Source organism: Plecotus auritus (assembly GCF_963455305.1).
Source record: "Plecotus auritus genome assembly, chromosome: 8".
NCBI classification, from domain to species: Eukaryota; Metazoa; Chordata; class Mammalia; order Chiroptera; family Vespertilionidae; genus Plecotus; species Plecotus auritus.
The window spans coordinates 25,861,635-25,884,302 of NC_137782.1; the positions used below are offsets into that span (position 1 = coordinate 25,861,635).

The window sequence follows — 22,668 nt, forward strand, 5'->3', positions numbered from 1 at the left end:
CCTTAGAAAGTGGCATATTTTGGGGTGGCATATTCTGATCTCCTACATTCCTATATATTGTTTGAAAAGATAATACATGTACTTGGTTTTTGAAAATACTACATTAAATCCCTAGCCGGTTTGGCTCAGTGGTAGAGCGTCGGCCTGCGGACTGAAGGGGTCCCAGGTTCGATCCCAGTCAAGAGCACATGTCAGTTTGATCCACAGTAGGGAGCCTGCAGGAGGCAGCCAATCAATGATTCCCTCACATCATTTATGTTTCTATCTCTCCCTCTCCCTTCCTCTCTGAAATCAATAAAAACATATTTTAAAAAATATTACATAAAAGATTATACAACGAAAATGCATTATCTTAACCCCCCATCTCCCAGATCTCTTTCCACAGTTCATATGTGCATATGCCAGCATTATATGTATTATCCATCATCCCCTTTTTACAAGTCTACATCTAAATTGTATCTACATCTTTATCTTCCTGGGTCTCTCTCTTGCTATATAGTAAGCTGTTTTATGGATGCACCATAATTTATTTACTCAATCCCCTACTAAATGGACCTTAAGACTGGTCTTAACACTTTTACAAACAATGGAGCAATGATTATTCTTTGGATTCGTGTTCCAGTGTATCTGCATGCTAATTCCAAGAAGTACAATTGCTGGTCACAAGTGAAATTATTTCCAATATTGAAATTAAATGTGGTAACCTAATTCTCATCTTGATCCCAAAGAAACAGGTTTATTATTTGCCACAGCACCGCTTCGGAGATTTAAAAAAAGAGGCACCTGCCACCCCAACCAAGTCAGTTTTCCTGTCTTTAAATATTCCCAGTGTAAGAAGCTTCCACCTGCGGCCGGTCCTCTTCCCTAATGGTCTGCATCACAGGTTACAGGGAGAGAAACTGAGGCACAGGAAGGTCAGAGGCTCAAGTCTTCTCCCGGCCTCGCTGTCCCCCTTTCCCCAGCATTCCCTTCCTCTCTCTTCCCACGGGGCCAAATTCCAGCAAGCCGAACCCCACGCTGCCCCTCACCGCTCTGGGGCCCGACGCCCACCCGCTTTCCCTCCTCCCGGCCGCGGAAGGACCGGCGAACCCTCCTAGTCCCCTCCGAGCCGCCGTAGCGTGAGCCGCGGGAGTAAGTAGCTCCGGTCGCCAAGGCAACGGGCTCCGCTGCGCGCTGCGGGCGCCGGGCAGCCCGGGGGAGGCGTTGCGGGCTGACGATCCGGCTCTGCGAGGCGGCGGGACGGCAGGTGAGCTGGGGCCGAATGGCAGTCGCGGCCAAACACGCCACCCTCTGCAGTGGGCGAGGGGCTGGGCGGCGGGGGACCCCCGGGAAGGAGGCTGGGACCGGACCTTTACCCCTTCAGCCGCGCCGGAGCGGCGTTCCCTCATGTCCTTTAACCCTGCCCGGCGCGGGTTTGGCGTGCGCTTTGGGGTGGTTCATTATATTTTTGGAGCCATTAGTTGGCCTGATCCGAAAGTTTCTTTAAAAACAGAAAGCCCTTTTTACGTGAGGGCCGGGAATAACTCAAAACTGCAGACAATGTCTGTCTGTGTGACTCTTCTGGAGCCAAAGAGGATTGACTTCTTTGTCTATCAGTTTTCCTATCTGCGAAATGGGGATAATGATAGCACCTGTCTCATAAGATTACAAAGTAAATTTGTGTTGAAAACCCTTGCAGGTAAGTCCTCAATACTTGGGAGCTTTTGTTATTACGACTACAGGCATACCTCGTTTAACTGAGCTTGGCTTCCTTGCGCTCCACAGGTGTTGCGCTTTTTTACAAATTGAAAGCAAGGCCCCCAGCAGCAAAAGGATTAGGACTGGCTCTGTGGCAATACTTGCTTTGTTGCCGAGGTCTCGAACCCGATCCGCAGTATCTCCGAGGTGTACCTGCACTAAAACACTGAGCATGTTTTTGTGTGACAGGGCCTGGGCTGATTGCCACGGGTAGAAAAGTGAATGAGGCATCTTGCCTCCAGGGAACGCCAAAGTTGTACCGCGCAAAAATAGGCATTTGTTGTGATTCCCGTTGTGATTGTGGACACACAGGGGACTATGAATACACAGAGAAGGCAGTTAACCCAGATTTCCAGAGATGAGGTTGGAGTGGGTGGTCAAAGAGATTCCAAAAGGGCATGACTCCCAAAATGAGACACGAATATGCCTTTTATTGGTCAGAAGATGAGGCTGATGAGTGCACAATGTTCTCAGAGAAAGTAGTGTGTGCAAAGCCCTTGGGAGAGAGTGCAGGCTTGTTGGGAATTTGCAGGGGTTTCACAGGCTGACCAGAGTCAGATTCCGAGAAGTGGAGATGGTCTGGCTAAATAATGATTGAGAAATAAGAGGTGCCCCTTCTGAAAGACTTCTCTTGTGTCTCCTTGCAAGTTTTGAGGAGTTTGGACTTTATTTTGGGGACATTGGGGAGCTATCAAAGGATTTTGAGCAGTCAGTTGTGTGTGTCATGAGTGTGTGATGTTTGTATTTGATTGAGATATGGTTTCAGAAAGATCAGGGGTTTTTGTTGTTCACTTTTGGTGTCCTCACTTCTCCAGTCTCTCACATTGCAGCCATTCCTTTGATTCAAACATATTTATTGAGCATTTACTATGTGCCAGGCATTGTGTAGGTAGTAAGGAATTAGGTCCCTGCCCTCATGGCATGTATTCCAAACATGTTCAAAGGTATATTCATAGAGATGAATGTAGTCTAGTACAACTGGAACTTAATCAGTATTGGAAAAGACCCATCAGAGAGATTAAATATAAGGCCCAGATCATTTAGGGCTGCTGCATTGCACACTGTTGGAAGAAACATTCACTTAGACAACACCAAGAAGAAATGGCCAGATAAGTAGGAGGAAACCTAGGATTGTGGAGTAATGAAAGCCAAACTTTCATTCTCAACTTTGCTGGATACTGCTGGGATTTCAAATTAAGTTAAACGTTAAAGTGTCCTTTGGGTAAAGAAATATCGGGATCATAGGCTGGCAGTGGGGGGCAGTTAGAGGCAATCAGGCCAGCATGCAGAGGCAGTGAGGGGCGATCAGGCCGGTGGGGGGGCTGGGGGGGGGCAGTTAGGGGTGACCGGGCAGATAGGCAGGTGAGTTATTAAGAGCCAGTGGTCCAGGATTGTGAGAGGGCTGTCCGACTGCTGGTTTAGGCCCTATCCCGGGGATAAGGTATCCTATATAATAAAGAGGTAATAGGCCCGTGGATTGGGCCTAAACTGGCAGTTGGACATCCCCCAGGGGGTTCCAGATTAGAGAGGGTGCAGGCTGGGCTGAGGGGACACCCCCCCCATGCACAAATTTCGTGCACCAGGCCTCTAGTTTATTATAATATCTTTTGTATTCTTGTACATGTTTAATATCTATATGTATAAAAGCCTAAGCAACTGTTACAGCTGGATAACTGGATGACCCGTAGCTATGACATGCACTGACCACCAGGGGGCAGACGCTTAATGCAGGAGCTGCCCCCTGGTGGTCAGTGTGCTCCCATGGCCAACCTCCCGCGGTCCCTCCCCTCAGCTGGCTGGCCCCAGTTGCCCTGATCGACCTCAATCGGGACTGAGCGAGATGGCCCTGATCGGCCGGAAGGGACCCCACCTGTGCACAAATTTGTGCACCCGGCCTCTAGTTTTCAATAATGAGAAACTATACAAAAAGAAAACAAGAAAACCTGGATTCAAACTCCAAGGTTTATTAAATGTAGGACCTGGGAAATCTCTGGAATCCTCTGATCTTCAATTTTTTCATCTGAAAATGGGAATGATAATCCCTACTTCATAGAACTGTTTTGAGGAATAAATGAGATCATGGATTGACATCATTTGGAAATCCAACTCTTAAAAACTGTATAACTCTTACAAATGTTAGCAAAACAGTTCTCTCTCTCTGAGGCACTCTGGAAACAGGCAGATTGTAGGTTTGTGGGAGGAGAAATGGTAACAAGCTGAGTCCATTTGGATTCTTAAGAATTTGTGTTTTGTAATAACTACTTAATATGACACTGTTTACTTTGTATTGGCCCTTTTCTCTCAAAAGGAAAGTGTCAAAGATATTTGCAATAAATAGAAGTTCTCTGAGTTGCTTATATTTCTTGTTTACTTTCATATTTCCCCTATTAAATATAGAAGGTAAATTTACAGGAGACTGTTGTTGAGATAAAACTGAACACAAATAGAAATCAATGTAATCTAAATTGGACTTTGTTTAAAATATTCCAGGTGCGTTTAGAAGAATAGATATGTATCTTTCAGGACTAATGCTTCATCTCAAAATGAAAGGAAGTTAACAGAGGTTCAAGCCTAAGGAACACAAAGGGAAATTTGGCAAAATTTGGCTTTAGTTTGTATAATGGGTTGGAGGGAGAGTCAGAGTGACTCTCTATAATACATTTATGATTAAGTCATTTCCCTTCCATTCAATGGCTTCCCTCTGCTTTCAGGAAAAAGTCCAAGCTCCTGAACAAAGGCTCAGGTGGCTCTCCGACCTTCCACCCCCTCCAGAACTGATGGCCCCTTCTCACCATAGGAGGGAAGGATTCCTCCTCCACTCCTCTCCCCTACCTCTTTGTTGTCAAATCCTGTTGCTTCTCCTGAAATGTCTCTCAAATCTGCCCCTCCATCCCATTCCTGCTCCCACTGCCCTAGATCAGGCCTTTTTTTTTTTCTTTTTAACCTGTAGTCCTCCATCTCCCCAAACAGGATAAATATATCCATACTGCCTTTTCTGATTATGAAAGCAATTTATGCTAAGAAAAATAATGCAGTAAGGAAAAGAATAAGTCTCCCCATGATCTCGTGACACAGACATAAAGAATTTATCTTTCTAGTACATTCGTGTTCATGGCAGCATTATCACAAAAGCCCAAATCAGGAAGCAACCCAGATGTCCAAGCATGGAATGAATAAACAAAACATGTATATATGTATATATATATATACACTGTATATACAAAATGCATTGGAATATTATTCATTCTTTTTTTAAATTTTTATTTATTGATTTTAGGGAAAAAGAAACATCAATTTTGTTCCACTTATTTTTCATTGGTTGATTCCTATATGTGCCCTGACGGGGGATCGAACCCACAACCTTGGTATATTGGGATGACCACAGCGAAATATTACTCATTCTTAAAAAGGAAGGAAATTCTGATACATGCTACAACATAGATGAACTGTGAAAACATTATGCTAAATGAAATAAGCCAATCACAGAAAGACAAATATTATATGATTCCACTTATATGAAGTATCTAGAGTAGTCAAGTTCATATAAACAGAAAACAGAATGGTGGTTGCCAGGGACTGGGTGGGGCGGGGGCGGGGGGGGGGGGAGAGCAGTAATAGGAAGTTGTTGTTTAATGGGTATAAAGTTTCAGTTTCGCAAGATGAAAAAGTTCAGGAGATAGATTATACAACAATATGAATACAGTTGCAAAACAATATATCTTTAACACTATTCAACTGTATACTTAAAAATGATTTAAGATGATAAATTTTATGTTATGGGTATTTTTACCACAATTAAAAATAAAAACAATTTTTTCTTTTTTTTTCAATAAAATTTTTTTTGAAGAACTTATCTTTCCAAACTTGTTTTCCTATAAGTATGTATGTATACATCTAAAAAGTAAAAAATAGGAACATACTGTAATCTGCTTTCCATACCTAGCCATATGATGTTAAACATATTTCTCTTATGTATACACTAGAGGCCCGGTGCACGAAATTTGTGCACTGGGGAGGGTATCCCTCAGCTCAGCCTGCACCCTCTCCAATCTGGGATCCCTCTCACAATCCAGGACTGCTGGCTCCCAACCGCTTGCCTGCCTGCCAGCCTGATCACCCCGTAACCACTCCCCTGCCAGCCTGATTGACGCCTAACTGCTCCCCTGCTGGCCCGATTGCCCCCAACTGCCCTCACCTGCAGGCCTGGTCCCCCCCAACTGCCCTCCCCTACTGGCCTGGTCGCTCCTAACTGCCCTCCCCTGCAGGCCTGCTCACCCCAACTGCCTTCCCCTACAGGCCTGGTCGCCCCTAACTGCCCTCCCCTGCAGGCCTACTCACCCCAACTGCTTTCCCCTACAGACCTGGTTCCCCACAACTGCCCTCCCTCCCCTGCAGGCCCGGTCACCCCCAACTGCCCCCCCCCCCTGCTGGCCTGGTCGCCCGTAACAACCCTCCCCTGCCGACCATCTTGTGGTGGCCATCTTTGACAACATGGGGGTGGCCATATTGTGTGAGGGCGTGAGGGTCAATTTGCATATTACCTCTTTATTATATAGGACTAGAGGCCCGTTGTACAATATTCGTGCAAGAATAGGCCCCTGGCTTCACTCCCAGCCGCCCAGGAGCCGGCAAGTCCCCGCTCCCCAGCCGCCTGGGAGCCGGCAAGTCTCCATTCCCTGGGCACCTGGGAGCTGGCACATCCCAGCTACCCGGCTGCCCGGGAGCAGGCATGTCCCCGCTCCTGCCGGGAGCCAAGCAAGTCCTTGCTCCCCGGCCACCCAGGAGCCAGCAAGTCCCCACTCCCGGGCCGCCCGGAGCTGGCACGTCCCTGCTCCTACTGGGAGCCAGCAAGTCCCCGCTCCCTGGCCGCCTGGGAGCCGGCACGTCCCTGCTGCCCAGCTGCCCGGGAGCTGGCAAGTCCCCACCCCCGGCCACCCGGGAGCCTGCACGTCCTCGCTTCTGTCTGGAGTACCACTCCAGTAGCTCCCTCCGCCGCCCCCCTTCCCCTCATAGCAGGTTTCACACCGCTCTGCACCTGCATATGCAAATTAACCTCCATCTTTGTTGGGTTAATTTGCATCCTCTGGTTGTGGGCGTAGCGGAGTGATGGTTAATTTGCATGTTTCTCTTTTATTAGGTAAGATTATATAGGACTAGAGGCCCGATGCACAAAATTAGTGCTTTGTCCAGAAGGTCATTTGGCTGTCCGGTCTAATTAGCATATTATGTTTTTATTATTATAGATAGTTCTGTTATAGGCACCTCTCACCAACACCAGAGAGGTGTTACCTGACAGGACAGCCCCCTGAGCCAATGGGAAAGGGCTGCCCCTAACCTTGATCCTTGTTTTCTCATACAAATGAATTTATATTAGAGACCTTGACTGCTTTGTGAAAAGCCAATTTATTAAAGCATGCATCTTTATTGAAAAGAGCAAAGCAAGCAAACCTATACACCTGGCTTATGAAACACAGACTAGCTCTCAGCTAATCTGAAGAGCAAGTTGGGTAGGGGTTTGAAGTGTTATGTATCCTCCTGTCCGTAGGCTTCAGAATTCCTCTGCTGACTATTTTGGTACGGATTAATTCTCAAGGTCCCTTTTTTTACTCTGTTGTGGCCTTCCCAGAATTCATAAAAGGCACCTGGCAACTTTATCTTGCCAAGCCTTGAGACGGCTGGCTTCTCTGCTTAAGAGAGTAAAATGGCCCTTTTTCCCCTTTCCCCTTTCTGCATTCTCTCTTTAGGGAGGTTTTATTAACCATTTGCTCTGTGTCCTTGGCTGGGGAAGATAATGGCTTGTTAGTTACAAGCTGCCTGCACATTGCCCACATTGTTTTGCCTCCTTTTAACTTTCCTGTCTCAGTTTCCCTATTCCTCCTGCCCTGGCATCCTGTAACAGTTCCCACTTCATTCTTTTTTAATGGCTAGTAGTACCCATTACATGACTGCACCATAATTTAACCAGTCTGTTTGCAGTTTTTTTAATATTATTAAAACATCATAGACAACATCTTTGCATATTTTCTCATTCTGTCTTATGACAGACATCTGGTTTTTTACATATACCCTTTTGAGTATCAATATCCTAATTTTCCCAAGGGAATAAAAGTATCTCCTCTTCACCCAGACACCTGTCCTTCACCCTGCCTCCTCCCTCCAGCCAATTCTTGTCCTTTTTGGCTAGCCTGGGCATATTTATTTTAATGTTTATCCCTGGTACTTACTTCTCATATTGCCACTGTCATTTCTCCTACAATTACATTTTCGGACTATTATTGCTTGCATAATACAATTGCTTTTTGTCTGTCTTGTAGCTGCTTGTTTACTTAATTCTATATGTAATTATTTTAACTTAATTCTGTTGAATTTTCTCAGCAGATAATCATATCATAGACAGACAATACTGTCATCTAGATAGTCATTAAGACTAAAAGCTCCAGCCCGAACCGATTTGGCTCAGTGGATAGAGCGTCGGCCTGTGGACTGAAGGGTCCCAGGTTTGATTCTGATCAAGAGTATGTACCTTGGTTGCGGGCACATCCCCAGTAGTGGGTGTGCAGGAGGCAGCTGATCAATGTTTCTCTCTCATCGATGTTTCTAACTATCTCCCTTCCTCTCTGTAAAAAATCAGTGGAATATATTAAAAAAAAAAAAAAAAGACTAAAAGCTCCAGGCTCAGGCAGACCTGGATTCAAATCCTATGTGACCTTGTGTAAGCAGTTTTCCTTGGTTTCTTCATCCATAAGCTGGGAATATAAGGAGGTGCTCTAGCAGCATTGTTGTAAAGGTCACATTAATTGAGAGTAGTGCATGAAAAATACTTAACACAATATTAGTTCAATAAATGTCTGCTATCTGCCAATAATGATAATATAACTTTCCACATTTACACCTTTTATTTTGGTCTTGTTGCATGATACTGGTGGCACTCTTCTCAGCGTTTACCTTGCTTGCCACTTCTCCAAAAAAGCGGAAGCCATTAGACTCTCTTTAAAGGATCCGTGCTGTGGATCTCATCCACTCTCACCTCAGGAAATCTGTGCAATTGACTTTTCCCTTCATCTTCCATGTTTCCTCGGCCTCTCTCTCACTTCTCATTGCCATCAGCATTTAAATCTGCTTAGGTCTCTCGTGTTTAAAAAGGTTTCAGCTGTTTCCCCAATCACTCCAGCCTTCTCTCTCTTCCCCTTCACAAACTCCTTTCAGCTGCCTACACTTTTGTCTTTACTTTCTCATATCCTGCTCTCTTCACATCCCACTGATACATTACATTGAACCTTTGGAAATTGCCACTATTATAGATTCTGCCCCCACCATTTCACCAAACATGCACAGTTTTGATTTTTTTAAGTCTTTATTGTTGAAAGTATTACATAAGTCCCTGTTTTCCCCCCATTGACCATTATTTCTTCGAACACATTCTCTATCCCTTGCTCACTTTCCTCTCCTTCTGGCACACCTATTATGTGAATATTGTTACATTTCATGTTGTCCCACAGATCCCTTAAGCTGTCCTGTTTTTTAATTGTTTTTCCTTTTTGGTTCTCTGATTGAGTGATTTTTTCTACCCTGTCTTCTAATTCACTGATACAATCCTTGGACCTACTAATCTGCTGTGTATTCCTTCCACTGTGTTCTTTATTAATGCTATATCATTCTTCATAGTTACTATAATTTTTCTCACACTGTTGAGCATCTTTGCCATCATTACTCTGAACTCTATGTCAGATAAATTTCTGTCTTCATTTCGTTTACCTCTTCTTCTGGAGAATTCTCTTGTTCTTTCATTTTGGGCTTGTTTTTTTTTTGTCTTCCCAGTTTGGCTGCCTGTTTGGGTTTGTGTCTATGTATTAGGTAGATCTGCTATGACTCCCAGTCTCTAGTGCAGGACAATGTCAGACACTGTTTGTGACTGGCCCTGAGTCCCGTGTTTGGAGCTATGAGTAATCCACAGCTTGTGGCTCCCTTTGGAAAGGCCCTGGACCTGCACCTGGCTCTGCTTTTCCTGGCACCAGGCACAGAAGTTATCAGGTAAAGACTCAAAGCCTCCAGAAATACTCCTCTGCCTGCAGTCCAGTTGTTATTCTCAGTCTTAATTAGCCTCAGGCTGTAGACCACAGGGTGGGGTGAGAGGTCTTCCAACAGGGTGGGGCAACTGCCTTACCCCCAGGCAAAAACCACCTGGATAACTAAGGTCCGTGGAAAAAGATGTCCTCCCCAGTGTGAGGGAATGACTCAGCACAGGAAACCAGGGTGTCTGACCTCTGAGCTCCAACCCCAGAGCCCCCCAATCTTGGACTCTCTTCACACAGCTCCAGTCCACTTTGCCCTCCCACTGCTGGAGTCCAAGGTGAGTGGCTACACACGAAATTTTATGCATTGGCCCTTTAAGAGGGTGCCTGCTATTCTAGTTGTCTCTGGCTGGCAAATAGCAACCCTGCTGCTTTTCACAGCCAGATTTCTGTGGTCTCCTTTATCAGTTCTGGTTGTCTGGGCAGGGGAACCCAGCTTGGGATTTAGACCCCAGAGTTCTCAGTGGGAACCCCCACAGCTGAGATATCCCTCCGGACCTTCAGCTGCTGTCTGTGGGAGCCCGTCCAGCCCTTTAACACCTCTGCACTTCCTACCAGTCTCTATATGGTCTCCACTTTCCATCCGTGGTTATCAGGGTTCTCTTCAGGTCATCTTCAGTTGATTTTTCAGGGTGGTTTTTCTGTATTTTAGTTATATTTCCAATTTGGTCCTAGGAGAGTGTCCATGTAGCTTCCACTTACTCTGCAGCCATTTTAAATCTCCTCCAGAATATTTTTAAACAATGCAAAAGCAAAACAAAAATAATGAAAAAAAATGGCAAAAACAAAACAAAACAAAAAAAAACACACACAGTAAAATAGTACAGCCTCAGGGAAATCATAGATGTGTTTTTATATATCCTAAGGAAGCAGTACAAGTTATGGTTAGGAGGCACTGGAGTCCTTTGGGCATGACTTCAAATATTAACCCAGGCACTTTCTGCTTTCATGCATAAGTTCCTTAATCCTTCTAAATTTCACCATCTTCTCATTTGCAAAGTGGATGTAATGAGGATTGCATGAGATTAAGAGCTCATGCATGGGGTCGGGGCCGGGGGTGAAATTATCTTTAGGCCATTCAGGAACAGAATTGTGTTTTTGTTAAGAAGGATATTTTTCTGTGAGTAGGAGCAATCAATGCATGCTAAGTAGATTGGTCAGCTAGAAATAGTGTTGGCTGCTGATAACAGTGTGTTAAAATAATACAGGTTATTTTTCTTTAAAAATAATTAAGTCTAGAGTAGGCAGTCTGTTGATGGGCTGGCAGTTCCACAGTGCCATCAAGCTGTCTAGATTTTTCTCTCATTCTACTTTACCATCTTTATCACATGACTGGCACTCTCATGGTCAACTTGTGGCCACAGTGGGCTTCTGGCTCTCTAGCCAAATAGTTTTTCCTTGAGGCAGGAAGTAGTATGAAAGGGGAGAGCAAAGCACACCCTTTAAAGTACTGGAAGTCCTAACCAACTTGTTGAGCTTACTGTCTATTCTCACATTCGAGGGGAGCTGGTGAATGTAGTTTCTTAGCTGGATACATTGCTCTTCCCAACAATATAAGAATTCTGTTGCTATAGAAGAAAGGTAAAATGGATATAGGCTTGGTAATGTGCAGTGCCCACTAGGAAAATAGCCAACAATGTTCATTATACCCTCCATGTGGAGGAAACCAGCTCTATATACACTGAGTGGCCAGATTATTATGATCTCTGAACGCCGGTGCATGAATTCGTGCATGGGTGGGGTCTGGCTAGCATGGCCAGGGGGAGGGGACATGGGCAGTTGGCCGGCCTGCCTGCTGGTTGAACTGGTTGAGGGGACAATTTGCATATTAGCCTTTTATTATATAGGATATACACTGAGTGGCCAGATTATTATGCGTTCAGAGATCATAATAATCTGGCCACTCAGTGTATGTTTACTGTCTTTCTACTCATAATTTTTAAATCAAATACTAATGATATCATACTTTATATACTGTTTTATAATTCATATTTTCCATTCAACCATAATATCAGTATCTTTCCATGTCAGTTAATATACAAGTAGAAGCTTCTTAACTAATCTCCATCTGTTGATCCTTTCCATTCTCATTATACAACTAATGTTTAATTCCCATGGCTCTGAATGTTCTCAGCTAATAAACAACTCTTCTGTGCTGCCCATTACAGTAGCCACTGGCCAAATGTGGCTGTTAAATTTTAGTTAATTTAAATTAAAATTCAGTTTCTCAGTCTCAGTAGCCACATGTGACCACTGTATTGGACAGCTGTTTCAGATATAGAACATTTATTTTACATCATTGCGGAAACTTATATTGAAAAGCACTGCTCTAGAGCACCAGCACATTGAATCTCTCACTTTTTTGGTTTTAGGGAATTTTAGTGTAGTGGTTGAAGTCACCAGCTTGGAACCAGATTACCTGTGTTAGAATTCTCAGCCATTTACTAGTTGTGTGACCTTAGGCAAGTTACTTAACCCCACTGTGCCTCAGTGTCCTTATTTATAAAGTGATGGTTAGAGTAGTTCCTAGTCTCTGAGGATTAGAGCACTTAATATATGTAGAGTGCTTAGAACAGTGTCTGGCACATATTAAACACATTGTAAGTATTTGCCTTGATAATGACGATAATGATGATGATGATAAAGATAAAGATGATGAATAAAATCAGGTGGGTTTGTTTCCACGCCTGTTCTACTTGTTATTGAATTACAAAATGAGTATTAAACTAATGAAATATGAGAACTAAAAGGGGGCAAAAGACATTGTTTTTGTGAAAAAATAAGTTGAATGCATTTAAAAGACCCAATAAGATAAATGACTAAAAAAAGTTCTTGTCAAATTATAGGTAGACAAAATCTCTGAAAAGACCGACGATGAACATTCATAAAAATGTAGGATTTTGCCTTCAGAATTCATTTCACAAGTGGCTTTCCAGTCAAAACTGGAAATCATAGACATGCATCATGGGTGTGGTTCATGTAGGAACTTTAATTGCTAGAACTTATTTTCCCAAAAGCGTTGGTTCCTTATCAAGTGTCTGATAAATGAATGTACATTTTGAATGATTCATCTCTAACCAGCTGTTGTTTTTGGTTTTGTTTTTAATGAATTCTGCCATCATTAGTCCTGATCACATCAGGAAGAGGATTTTTACTTTATTTCTCTTTAAATTGTTATATATGGGTTACTGTGCATCAATTGACATGAATAATATCACCAAACCCTGTGGTTGGACATATACATGGTTTTTCAGTTTTTTTGTGTTATAAGTGATGTTATAGTGATTTTCTTTCCAGCTAAATCTTCTCTAATAAGTATGCTTTGATCCTGACTTTTGAGGAATTCTGCCCCTTTTCACCTAGAGGCCTGGATTTCTGTCTGGAGACAATTATAATACCATATAAGAGGGCATGTGGGCATTCCAGCCCTAATTTTGATTTTGGGTTTAGCTCCATTTCTTCTTGTGGGCCACTCAACTGAGTTTAGGTAATGTTTAGTGCTTATTACACCAAAAAAGTTTGGATTGTCCCAGAGAGTCATGTGTAATGGAATTTGTCCTGATGTGATTTATTTTTCCAATTCACATAGCACTTTGTTTGAACTTTTCTTTTTATAGCATTTCTCATAAATAATCCTCCTCTATAATTACTTTTGCACTTGTTTTGGTCTGCTACTAAACCCCTAGCTAGTTGAGGACAGAAACCTACATTAGACCTTTATTTATCCTAACATAATGGGCACTCATTTTATGTTTGTGGAATAATATGACTTTCTTCTCTTATTACATAGCTATCTTCCATAACACTTCCCTTTTGTTCCTAAATATTTTGTAAATACATATATATACATATATATACATATATGTACATATATATACATATATACATATATACATATATATATATATATATATATGCTTATTGATTTCAGATAGGAAGGGAGAGGGAGAGAGAGATAGAAATACCAATGATGAGAATCATTTATCGGCTGTCTCCTGCATGCCCTCCACTGGGGATTGAGCCTGCAACCCGGGCATGTACCCTGACCAGGAATTGAACTGAGACCTCCTGGTTCATAGGTTGACGCTCAATCACTGAGCCATGCCTGCTGGGCCATAACACTTCCTTTGAGTTCATTGTTAGTGGAGGCTAGTCTTCTAGGCTCTTCAATAGATTAGATGCCACATTAGAGTAAAAAATGTTAAAGTTTTAAAAGATAATTTTTAAATATAAAAGTAGAGAGAATAGTATAAAGAAATCCCCATTACCCATCTCCAACTTGAATAATTATCAACATTTTAGAGCCAATTTTGATTTGGGATGAGGGTAGAGAAAACATAAGGACTTTGGGGTACTCATTTTAATTTGTGGGGAAAGATGCAGAGATGTATGGTGGCAAGGTTGGTGGCCCAAAGACGAACCTGCCTATGTACCTCATGGGGTTGTCGTGAAGGTTACATGAGTTGACATGAATGGGGCAAAGAACAATGCTCAGCACGTAGTAAGTGCCACTTAAGTGCCATCACTGTTTCCACCATTACTATCATTGCCATTACTACCACTACTGCATAGCTTGAGGGAGCTGAGTTTGGTAGCCATGGCACTTACTAACTTGGTGACGTTGGACACCAATGTTTCTGAGCTGCAGTTTCTTCATCTGAAGAAATGGGAATGATAATAGCATCTTATATACCACACTAGGCAATGAAATTATTCATGCACATGTGTTCTGGTGTAATTAGCATTAAGCACAGTTTTCTAGAGTGGTGTTCTGGACTGAGGGATGGTGCTTCTGGAGTTTTGAGGAAGTCAGACTTATTCCTTTTATGGACTCTCCTTCTGAGGCTTCATATTAGTGGGCCCCAGAGTTATTTTTCAGCCTAGCAAATAAACATTGTAGTGCAGCAAGCTTCATTCCTTTTGCAAAATGTTTGTTTCTAAAGCATGGAAATAATTTTGCTTTATATAGCTGATCCATGTATGTACAAGAAATGAAATACTTATCAACCAAGTTGATAAGGGGATTAAAAATAGTTTTTCTAAGGAACTGTTTGCTGGGGATTAGTGTTGGAAAAATTTTGCAGCAGAATCTGTTTCACCATCTTTGAAATATAAATACTGTCTTCATTTGTCTATATTTTTCTTACAACACTTTATTCAATTCCTAATTAAAATAGCTTTACCAAAGCCAGAATTCCTCTAAAAAAATGTTTTTTAATGAAGACTAAGTTTTAAACACTTTCTTTTCTCCTCAGTACTGTAAAGAATTCTAACTATGTAGAGCATTCATCCAAACCACACATATACATGTCTGTCTGAGATAAGAATTAGTAGATACTGTGGGAAGAGAAGTGGAATATCCCTGATGGTTATAATAAATGTCTGCAGTGTTTGTTTGGAAGGACAATCAGCTGTCATGTCTCCTGGGTATGAGAGTTGTATAAATCCAGGTCAGAAAGTCAGCGTCCTAAACTTAAATTCTCAGGAAGATTTTCTCTTTTCAAATGACCACTTTGCATCAGGATTGACTTTTTAAAAGTTTGATTCTTGTTGTTTCAGTAGTAAAAATTTGGCCTTTCCACTTGTGATTTATAACATATGGTACTTTTATAAACTTCTTCAGTCAAACAAATTAAAGACCCATTCTCTATCCTCAAATAACAAAAACAAATAAATACAAAGTGCAGTTTTATCTCAAAAAGAACAATATCCTAATGCCATTCTTTGGCCCCAGTGACATATGAACTCTCAACTTGATTTCCCATAGACTATCCTGTTTAAATGTTTTATTATATAGTCTCTTTTCTTGAGTTTCCCCTCCCCAGGATTTCAGTATATTTTGTTAATATTTCTTTCCAAAGGATCTAGCACAAAACAAATCTAGTAGTCATCTAGCCAGTGTTGTATTAAAAGATATGCTACTTTAGCCCTAGCCAGTTGCTCAATGGTTAGAGCATTGGCCCATGGACCAAAGGGTTCTTGGGTTCGACTCCCAGTACTTACCTTGGTTGCAGGTTCCTCAGCCCTGGTAGGAGCACCTGTGGGAGGCAACCAATCAAGGTGTCCCTCTCAGATCAATGTTTCTCTCTCTTCCCCTCTTTCCTCCCATCCACTCTCTCTCTAGAAATCCTCAGGTGAGGATTTAAAAAAAAGAAGATATACTACTTCTAATTTAAATTGCTATTTAAATCTAATTTAAACTTCTAAATTGAGAGAGTTGACAGGAAAAACTTTGGACTTTTTATAATTATGGGAATTTTTAACTTTAATATGTATTTATGTCTGAGTGAAAAGAAAGAAAGAGGTCTAAATGTACTCCTTGATCTTCCTTGTTAATCATTGAAAAGTGAAATTTGGAACTAGTTCTAAGTTCTGAAGGAATTGGGGGATTTTACCCAGTATCTGTACCTTATTTTTTTATGTGCTGGAACTTTAGGATCAATTTTTTTCTTTAATTTCAGCATGTATTGAGTATTTACATACAGTATGTGCTTCGCATTGTGTTGGGTGTTCTACATATTTCGTTCATTTAATTCTCACAGAAGCACTGTTAGGTAGATGTGATTTAAATACCTAGTTGCTTAAACTGAAAACCTTCTTCCTTGCTCTCACTATCTTATTCACACACAGTTCAGTTTGGTTACATTGCTATAGCAACAAAACACCCCCTTCTCCACGATTCAACCTGTGAGCCATCAGACAATAGCAGCAGCCTCCTCACAGGTCTCCCTGATTCCTTTCTTGTCCCACTATAAGATTTATGCTTGTATGTCTAAAACTAATACAGTGTTATATGTCAAATACATCTCAGTAAAACTGAGGTAAGGGGAATGAGTACTAAGAGAAACAAAGCTCAGAGTTAAATGCCCATGATCAAAGGCCTTATATCAGGGGTGGGCAAACTTTTTGACTCGAGGGCCACAATGGGTTCTTAAACTGGACCGGAGGGCCGGAACAAAAGCATGGATGGAGTGTTTGTGTGAACTAATATAAATTCAAAGTAAAGGAGCAGAGGGGAGAGCAAGAGAACCGGATAGAACAGCCGGATCCGGCCCGCGGGCCGTAGTTTGCCCACGGCTGCCTTATATAGAACTCTATAGTTGTGCTGTCCAATATGGTAGGTAGCCATTAGCTACCTGTGACTTTTGAGCACCTGAAATGTGGCTAGTCTGAATTAAGATGTGTTGTACCACATTAGATTTCAAAGACTTAGTGCAAAGATAAAGAATAGGTCATTAATCATTTCATATTGATTCCCCGTTGAAATGATAATGTCTTAGAAATACTGGGTTAAGTAAAACAGATTAAAGTTTTAAAAGGTTTTATGTATGTATACCTATTTTGTATGTGTGCATGTATGTATGTATATAAATGTCCACAAAGCAGCCAGGGTGATTTGAGGGGGAGCTTTTTGAGATAATTGCAGATTCATATGCAGTTGTAGAAAATAATACAAAGAGATCCATGTACCATTTTCCCAGTTTCCCTTAATAATTGATCTTATCTCAAATGTCACCTCCTCAGGGCAGCCTTCCCTGACCACTGTAAGGTAGCCTGCTCTCCCCACTTTCACTCACCTGTCCCTTACTGTTTCATTTTCTTAATTGAATTTGATACTGTCTGATATTATCTTGTTTAATTTCCCTTTGTCCAGTAGAAGGTGAGTTAAAGAGAGTGGGAATCTTGTCTATTCTATTCATTACTTTATCTCCAGAGCCTAGAACAGGACATGCATGCAACAGGCACTTGATAAATATTTCCCAAGTGATTGAACTTCATGAATGAGGAAGCTGAGTTTCAGAGTGATTGAGAGACTTATCTGTGGTCACACAGCTAGTAAGTAGTAGAACCATGACTTGAAGACACAGGCACAAAGGCTTTAAAATAGAGTTGAATTTGTCCTGCTCAAAGAACAGATAGAACCAAGATGCTAGATGATAGGCAATGAGGGGGGAGGGGGGGGGAGAGAGAAAAGAGGAGAGGGGAGAGAGAGAGAGAGAGGGAGAGAGAGAGAGAGAGAGAGAGAGAAAGAAACAGAGAAACAGTTTCAAACTAGAGAAACAGCCAGGTCTGGATCACCTCAGTCTTTGTAGAATGTGATGAGGAATATGGATCTCATTCTAGGTTCAGTGGGAGATATTAGGAGGTTCTAATAAGCAAGGGAACACTATGAACAACATGGTCCAGCTTAACTCACTGGAATTCTACCTTGGTACTGGGGTCACATTCCTAATCTGGAACGAGGCTTTCCTTTTTCTTGCTTTGCTCCCATGTGTATACATTTCTCTCGGCAACCACCTCAGGAAAAGGACCCTGGTCCTGTCACCTTCAGCATATTACCCATTAATTACATTGGTCCTTCCAATAGGAATTCAGGCAGAATGATGGGTTTGCTGGGAGGGGAAGATACAGCTCATGTCTGGCTTTGGGGATGTTCAGGAGGAGGTACCAGTGTTGCAGAAGACGAGAGAAAAACCAACGCTTTTAGAGAAAAGGAGTGACACTGTTTATTTACACCGGCGGACTCAGGGACTAACTTTCCAAATCTGAGTAAAGTAACATGTAGGGGGTTTCTCTTTTATATCTTCTTGGGGTCTTTGTCCTGCAAATATGGATTATGCTTCCGGTCCTTTTTGCGGGCCTTGCAAGAAGGCCCCCAGGTGTTGGGGGTCTCCAGGCCATATCTGATGGTCTGGCCTGGCGCCAGCATTAATAACCCTTCCTCCGGGGCAGTGCACTGTTCACAGTTTTATGGCCTCTGTAACAGGTTCTGCAAGACCAGTTTCTGGGAAAGAGGTAGTGACTTAATTATAGGTTATCAAGAATGTACACTGAGCTTGCTGGCATGGATTCAGATTGCTAGGGGCCCCCAAATATCAGGGTTACATTGGAATTAGCCTTTTAGCCTCCTCACCAGGGGACATACAGATCAGTACTTTAGTGTGTCCTGGCCTCTGAATGTTCAGCACAGGTACCTTGGAATTCTTTGGGACCACCCTGGCTTTATGTTAGCACAGAAGATACTGTCAAGTAAAGTGTTCTGTTTGGGGCTAAACCTTTGGGTCAAGTTTTTTCTGAGGCATCATTGAAAACAAGGGCAAGTTTCAGACAGCAAATGCAACAGCCTAAATCAAAGGAAGATTTCATAATGAGTCTCTTGAGGGGCTGTGAGAAGCCTAAGAAAATATATCACAAAGGCTTTTGTCCTCAAGGAGTTTAAAGTCTGTTTAGAGAGAAATCTACATATGGAAAGGTAATTGACACTTTAAGGCAGCTTATGCTAAGTTTCTGGGAGGATTCCAGAGGAGGACAGCCAAGGGATGGCTGAGTCTGGCAAGACTCACAAAGGAGCGATACTTGGCCCTCAGGATAAGTAAAAATTAGGAGGGAGGGAGGAGTAAAGGTATTCAGGTGGGATGGGGAGGGAATAAAATTAGGAGATGTCTGTGAAAAAAAGAATGCACTAAGTGTTAGAGGCTAAGTAAGAGCTATCAGGCCAGAGCAGATTCAAGATGGGGGAGAGAGGGAAAGGATCTGATTAGAAGGAAATACAGTAGTGTGGAAAAAACTTCCAATTTGTCTACTTGCACAGATAACTCGAGAGATGGGAAGGTATGTGGATGGGTACTGTTTACTGAGGTATGATGATGAAAGCTATGTCTTCAATAGTGCTTATCTGTGCCAAGCTCTGTTCTACGCAGCTTCCATTTATCATTTTATTTTATCCTTATAACAGCTCTATGAGGTAGGTAACTATTATCTTCATGTTACAGATGGGGAGACGGAGGCACAGGGAGGGAAAGTAACCTGCGTAAGGTCACAGAGCTCTAGAGTCTGTGCTATTAGCCTCTATTAATTACCTCTCATTTAATGAGAGGTAATTTTCCCCCAGCTTTTTATTATGAAAAATTTCAAACATACAGAAAAAAATTAAAAAGTACAATGAGCATCTACATATCAAACAGTTAACATTTTGCTGAATATGCTTTATCTACATATGTATATGTGCTTCTCAGTTTTGTGGGACTATTTGAACATATGTTACAGACATAATTTACCCCTAAATACAGACTAGAGCATCGTCTTCCTTTTACATGGTATTTATATCTTTCATTTTCCATGCAATGTATATTGCCTCTAAAATCATGCAAAAGTACTTTGTAACATGTAAAAGGAGTTAAGTTCTAGGCTCAGATAATTAAAACAGGTTTTTCACTTACATGAATATCTTGGTATTATTTGAAAGTCAGGTAGGGTAAGGGCAATTTTTGTTTCTGAGAGACTGCCATCTACAATTTTTATTTCTGAAAGACTTCCTCACAATTTGCTGGATGTTTAACCTCTTGGTCCCCATCTACTAAAAACCAAGGAGGTAATCAAATATTGTGACAACCAAAAATGCCTCCCCCTTCAACAGACTAGAGTCCTTGACCTAACTAGTCCCCTAGACCTAACTAATGAAGGAGCTGTAGGTTAAATTCAAAGAAAATGTATGGTTAGGGCCGACACAGTTTCCTTTTCCAGCTTCATTTTTCCATGTTTTGCTGGAGAAGCTAAAGGATTTATCCCCCTGTATTGCTCTCTGTACTCCACTGATCTTTTGTTTTCACTGTTGCCTGTCAAAATCGATTTGTCAAGCTTATCTCAAATGCTTTGTTGTTCATGGATCTTCCTCAGAGCCCTGATCATGATATAATTAAACTCCCCTAGCAAGTTCTCTCTCCTGGCTAACCACAGACTGCCTTGTGTTACTTTTGATGGGTGTTGTCTTTATCTTCCACATATATTTCAGGAAATAATGTCCCAGGAAACTCCTGTAACAGGCCTTGTTCCAGATTATGGATGTTGAGAAATGAATCTCTCCTAGTAATCCTATTTTCCTTCTTGATAATTGAGTAGCCTCATTGCCTTGTCTCCCCTGTGGTACCTTGTACATTGCCTTGCATGTGGTGATTCATGTGTATTTTTGAATCGAGTTTGGGATACAGGGAGACAAGCACTTCACGTCAGATCTAAGTTCAAATCATGGTGCTACCACTATGCAGCCTTGGGTAACTCAACCTCTGTGAGCCCCGGATTCCTCATCTATAAAATGTTGAAAATAATACCCATTTTATGGGATTGTTGTAAGTTTAAAGGTGAATTATATGAAGTACCAGGCAGTTTTTGGCACATAGTAGGTGCTCATTCAGTGGTAGTTATTATAAGGAAAGCTCGGTCATTCCTTCCTCTCCCCCCACCCCCCTCGTCATTTATTTAGGTCACTTCAGGGAGCAATAGGAGTATTTAGGGTCTTAATTGTCTTAAAGGAAATGCTTACTTAGTCTTGGGGCTTCACAAAGAAGAAACAGGCCCTGGAGAGGGTCTGGCCCATCTCTGATGACCCTCTGTAGAGTCAGTGATCTGAGTCTTTGTTTTGGAACTACTTATATAATGTATACCACCTGTTATTTGTGTACTTTTAGCAGCTGAGTCGGGTAATCCTAATCATAAGATGTTTTAGCAGAGGGCAAACCCCTAAATGCTTTGTAGAATTCAAAGTGTCTACAGTAGACAGAGTACCAAAGACTGGTTTTTTGAGGTCTTCCTGGAAAGTCTCCCAGGCCATCTGCATTTTGAAGACAGCCTTCTAAAAGCATGCCTGGCTACAGAGGCAGTGTTTCTCCTGACTTCATTGACAAACACAGGAAAATAATCACCTTACTGATTATTTTTGTTACCTACAGAACGTGACATTTGCTTTTTCTAAGAGTAGGGTATTAAAAACTGTTTCAGCCTGGGCGGTGTTGCTTGGTGGTTGAATGTTGACCTCTGCACCAGGAGGTCACAGTTCGATTCCCAGTCAGGCACAAGGCTGGGTTTCAGGCTGGATCCCCAGTGGGGGGTATGCAGGAGGCAGACAATGAATGATTTTCATCATTGATGTTTCTATCTCTCTTCCTTCCTCTCTGAAATCAATAAAGATGAAAATCACAAACAAACATTGTTTCAGGTTTGGGCTTTAGGAATCCAGTGAAGCTTATATAGTTTAAGTGTTTTGTTTCAACATCTGGATTTTTGACATGGTGCCAGAAATTATTTAACCTTTTACTGTGCTATTTTTATTATAGATATTATTAAAGTAAGAAAAGATATTATGAATATAATTATTCTTAGTGTCTATAATTGGGAAATGTTTTTGTTTTTATTCAAAACAAATAAGCAAACATAAAAATGTATTGAGAAATCCAGGTCTATTTTCCACTTCCTTTTTTTTCCTTTTAAGAAACTAAGGAATAGCCCTGGCCGGGTAGCTCAGTTGGTTAGAGCATTGTCCTGATATGCTGAATTGTGGGTTTGATCCCCGGTCAAGACACTTACAAGAGTCAATCAGCAAATTCATAAATAAGTGGAACAACAAATCCATGTTTCTTTCTCTCCCTCCCTTCCTCTCTCTCAGATCCATAAATAAAATTTTTAAAAAATTACAAAATAATTCTACATATAAATTATTAAATCTATTAAAGTTTTTATAAGTTTGCTGGATATTAAATCAATATACAAATCAATTATATTTTTATATACCAGCTGCAAATAGAAAATTAAATTAAAAAAAAAACACTCTACAACAGAATCAAAAATAGAAGGTCCCTATAGAGAAAATCATAAGACTTTATTGAAAGACCAGTGGCCCGGTGCACAAAATTCGTGCACAGAGGAAGTGGGTGTCCCTCAGCCCAGCCTGCACCCTCTCTAATCTGGGACCCCTTTGGGGATGTCCAACTGCCGGTTTATCAGAAAATACTGATAAATTTGACCATGTGTAAATAAAATTATTTTGCATGGCAAAAATAATAATTAGCAAAGTAAAAAACAAGTT

At 41.6% G+C, this 22,668-nt stretch overlaps 1 protein-coding gene across 2 annotated transcripts in view; it reads left to right on the plus strand.

Moving 5' to 3' along the window:
- The first annotated feature begins 1,153 nt into the window (after window positions 1-1,153).
- Window positions 1,154-22,668, plus strand: part of PKIG (cAMP-dependent protein kinase inhibitor gamma) — an 83,970-nt gene continuing 62,455 nt past the window's right edge. Inside the window, exon 1 of one of the 2 annotated variants that reach the window (XM_080685771.1) lies at window positions 1,154-1,246. The gene's annotated coding sequence lies outside the window, so the exon portion shown is untranslated. The remainder of the gene's footprint in view (window positions 1,247-22,668) is intronic. The other variant, XM_080685767.1, reaches the window with a different exon arrangement.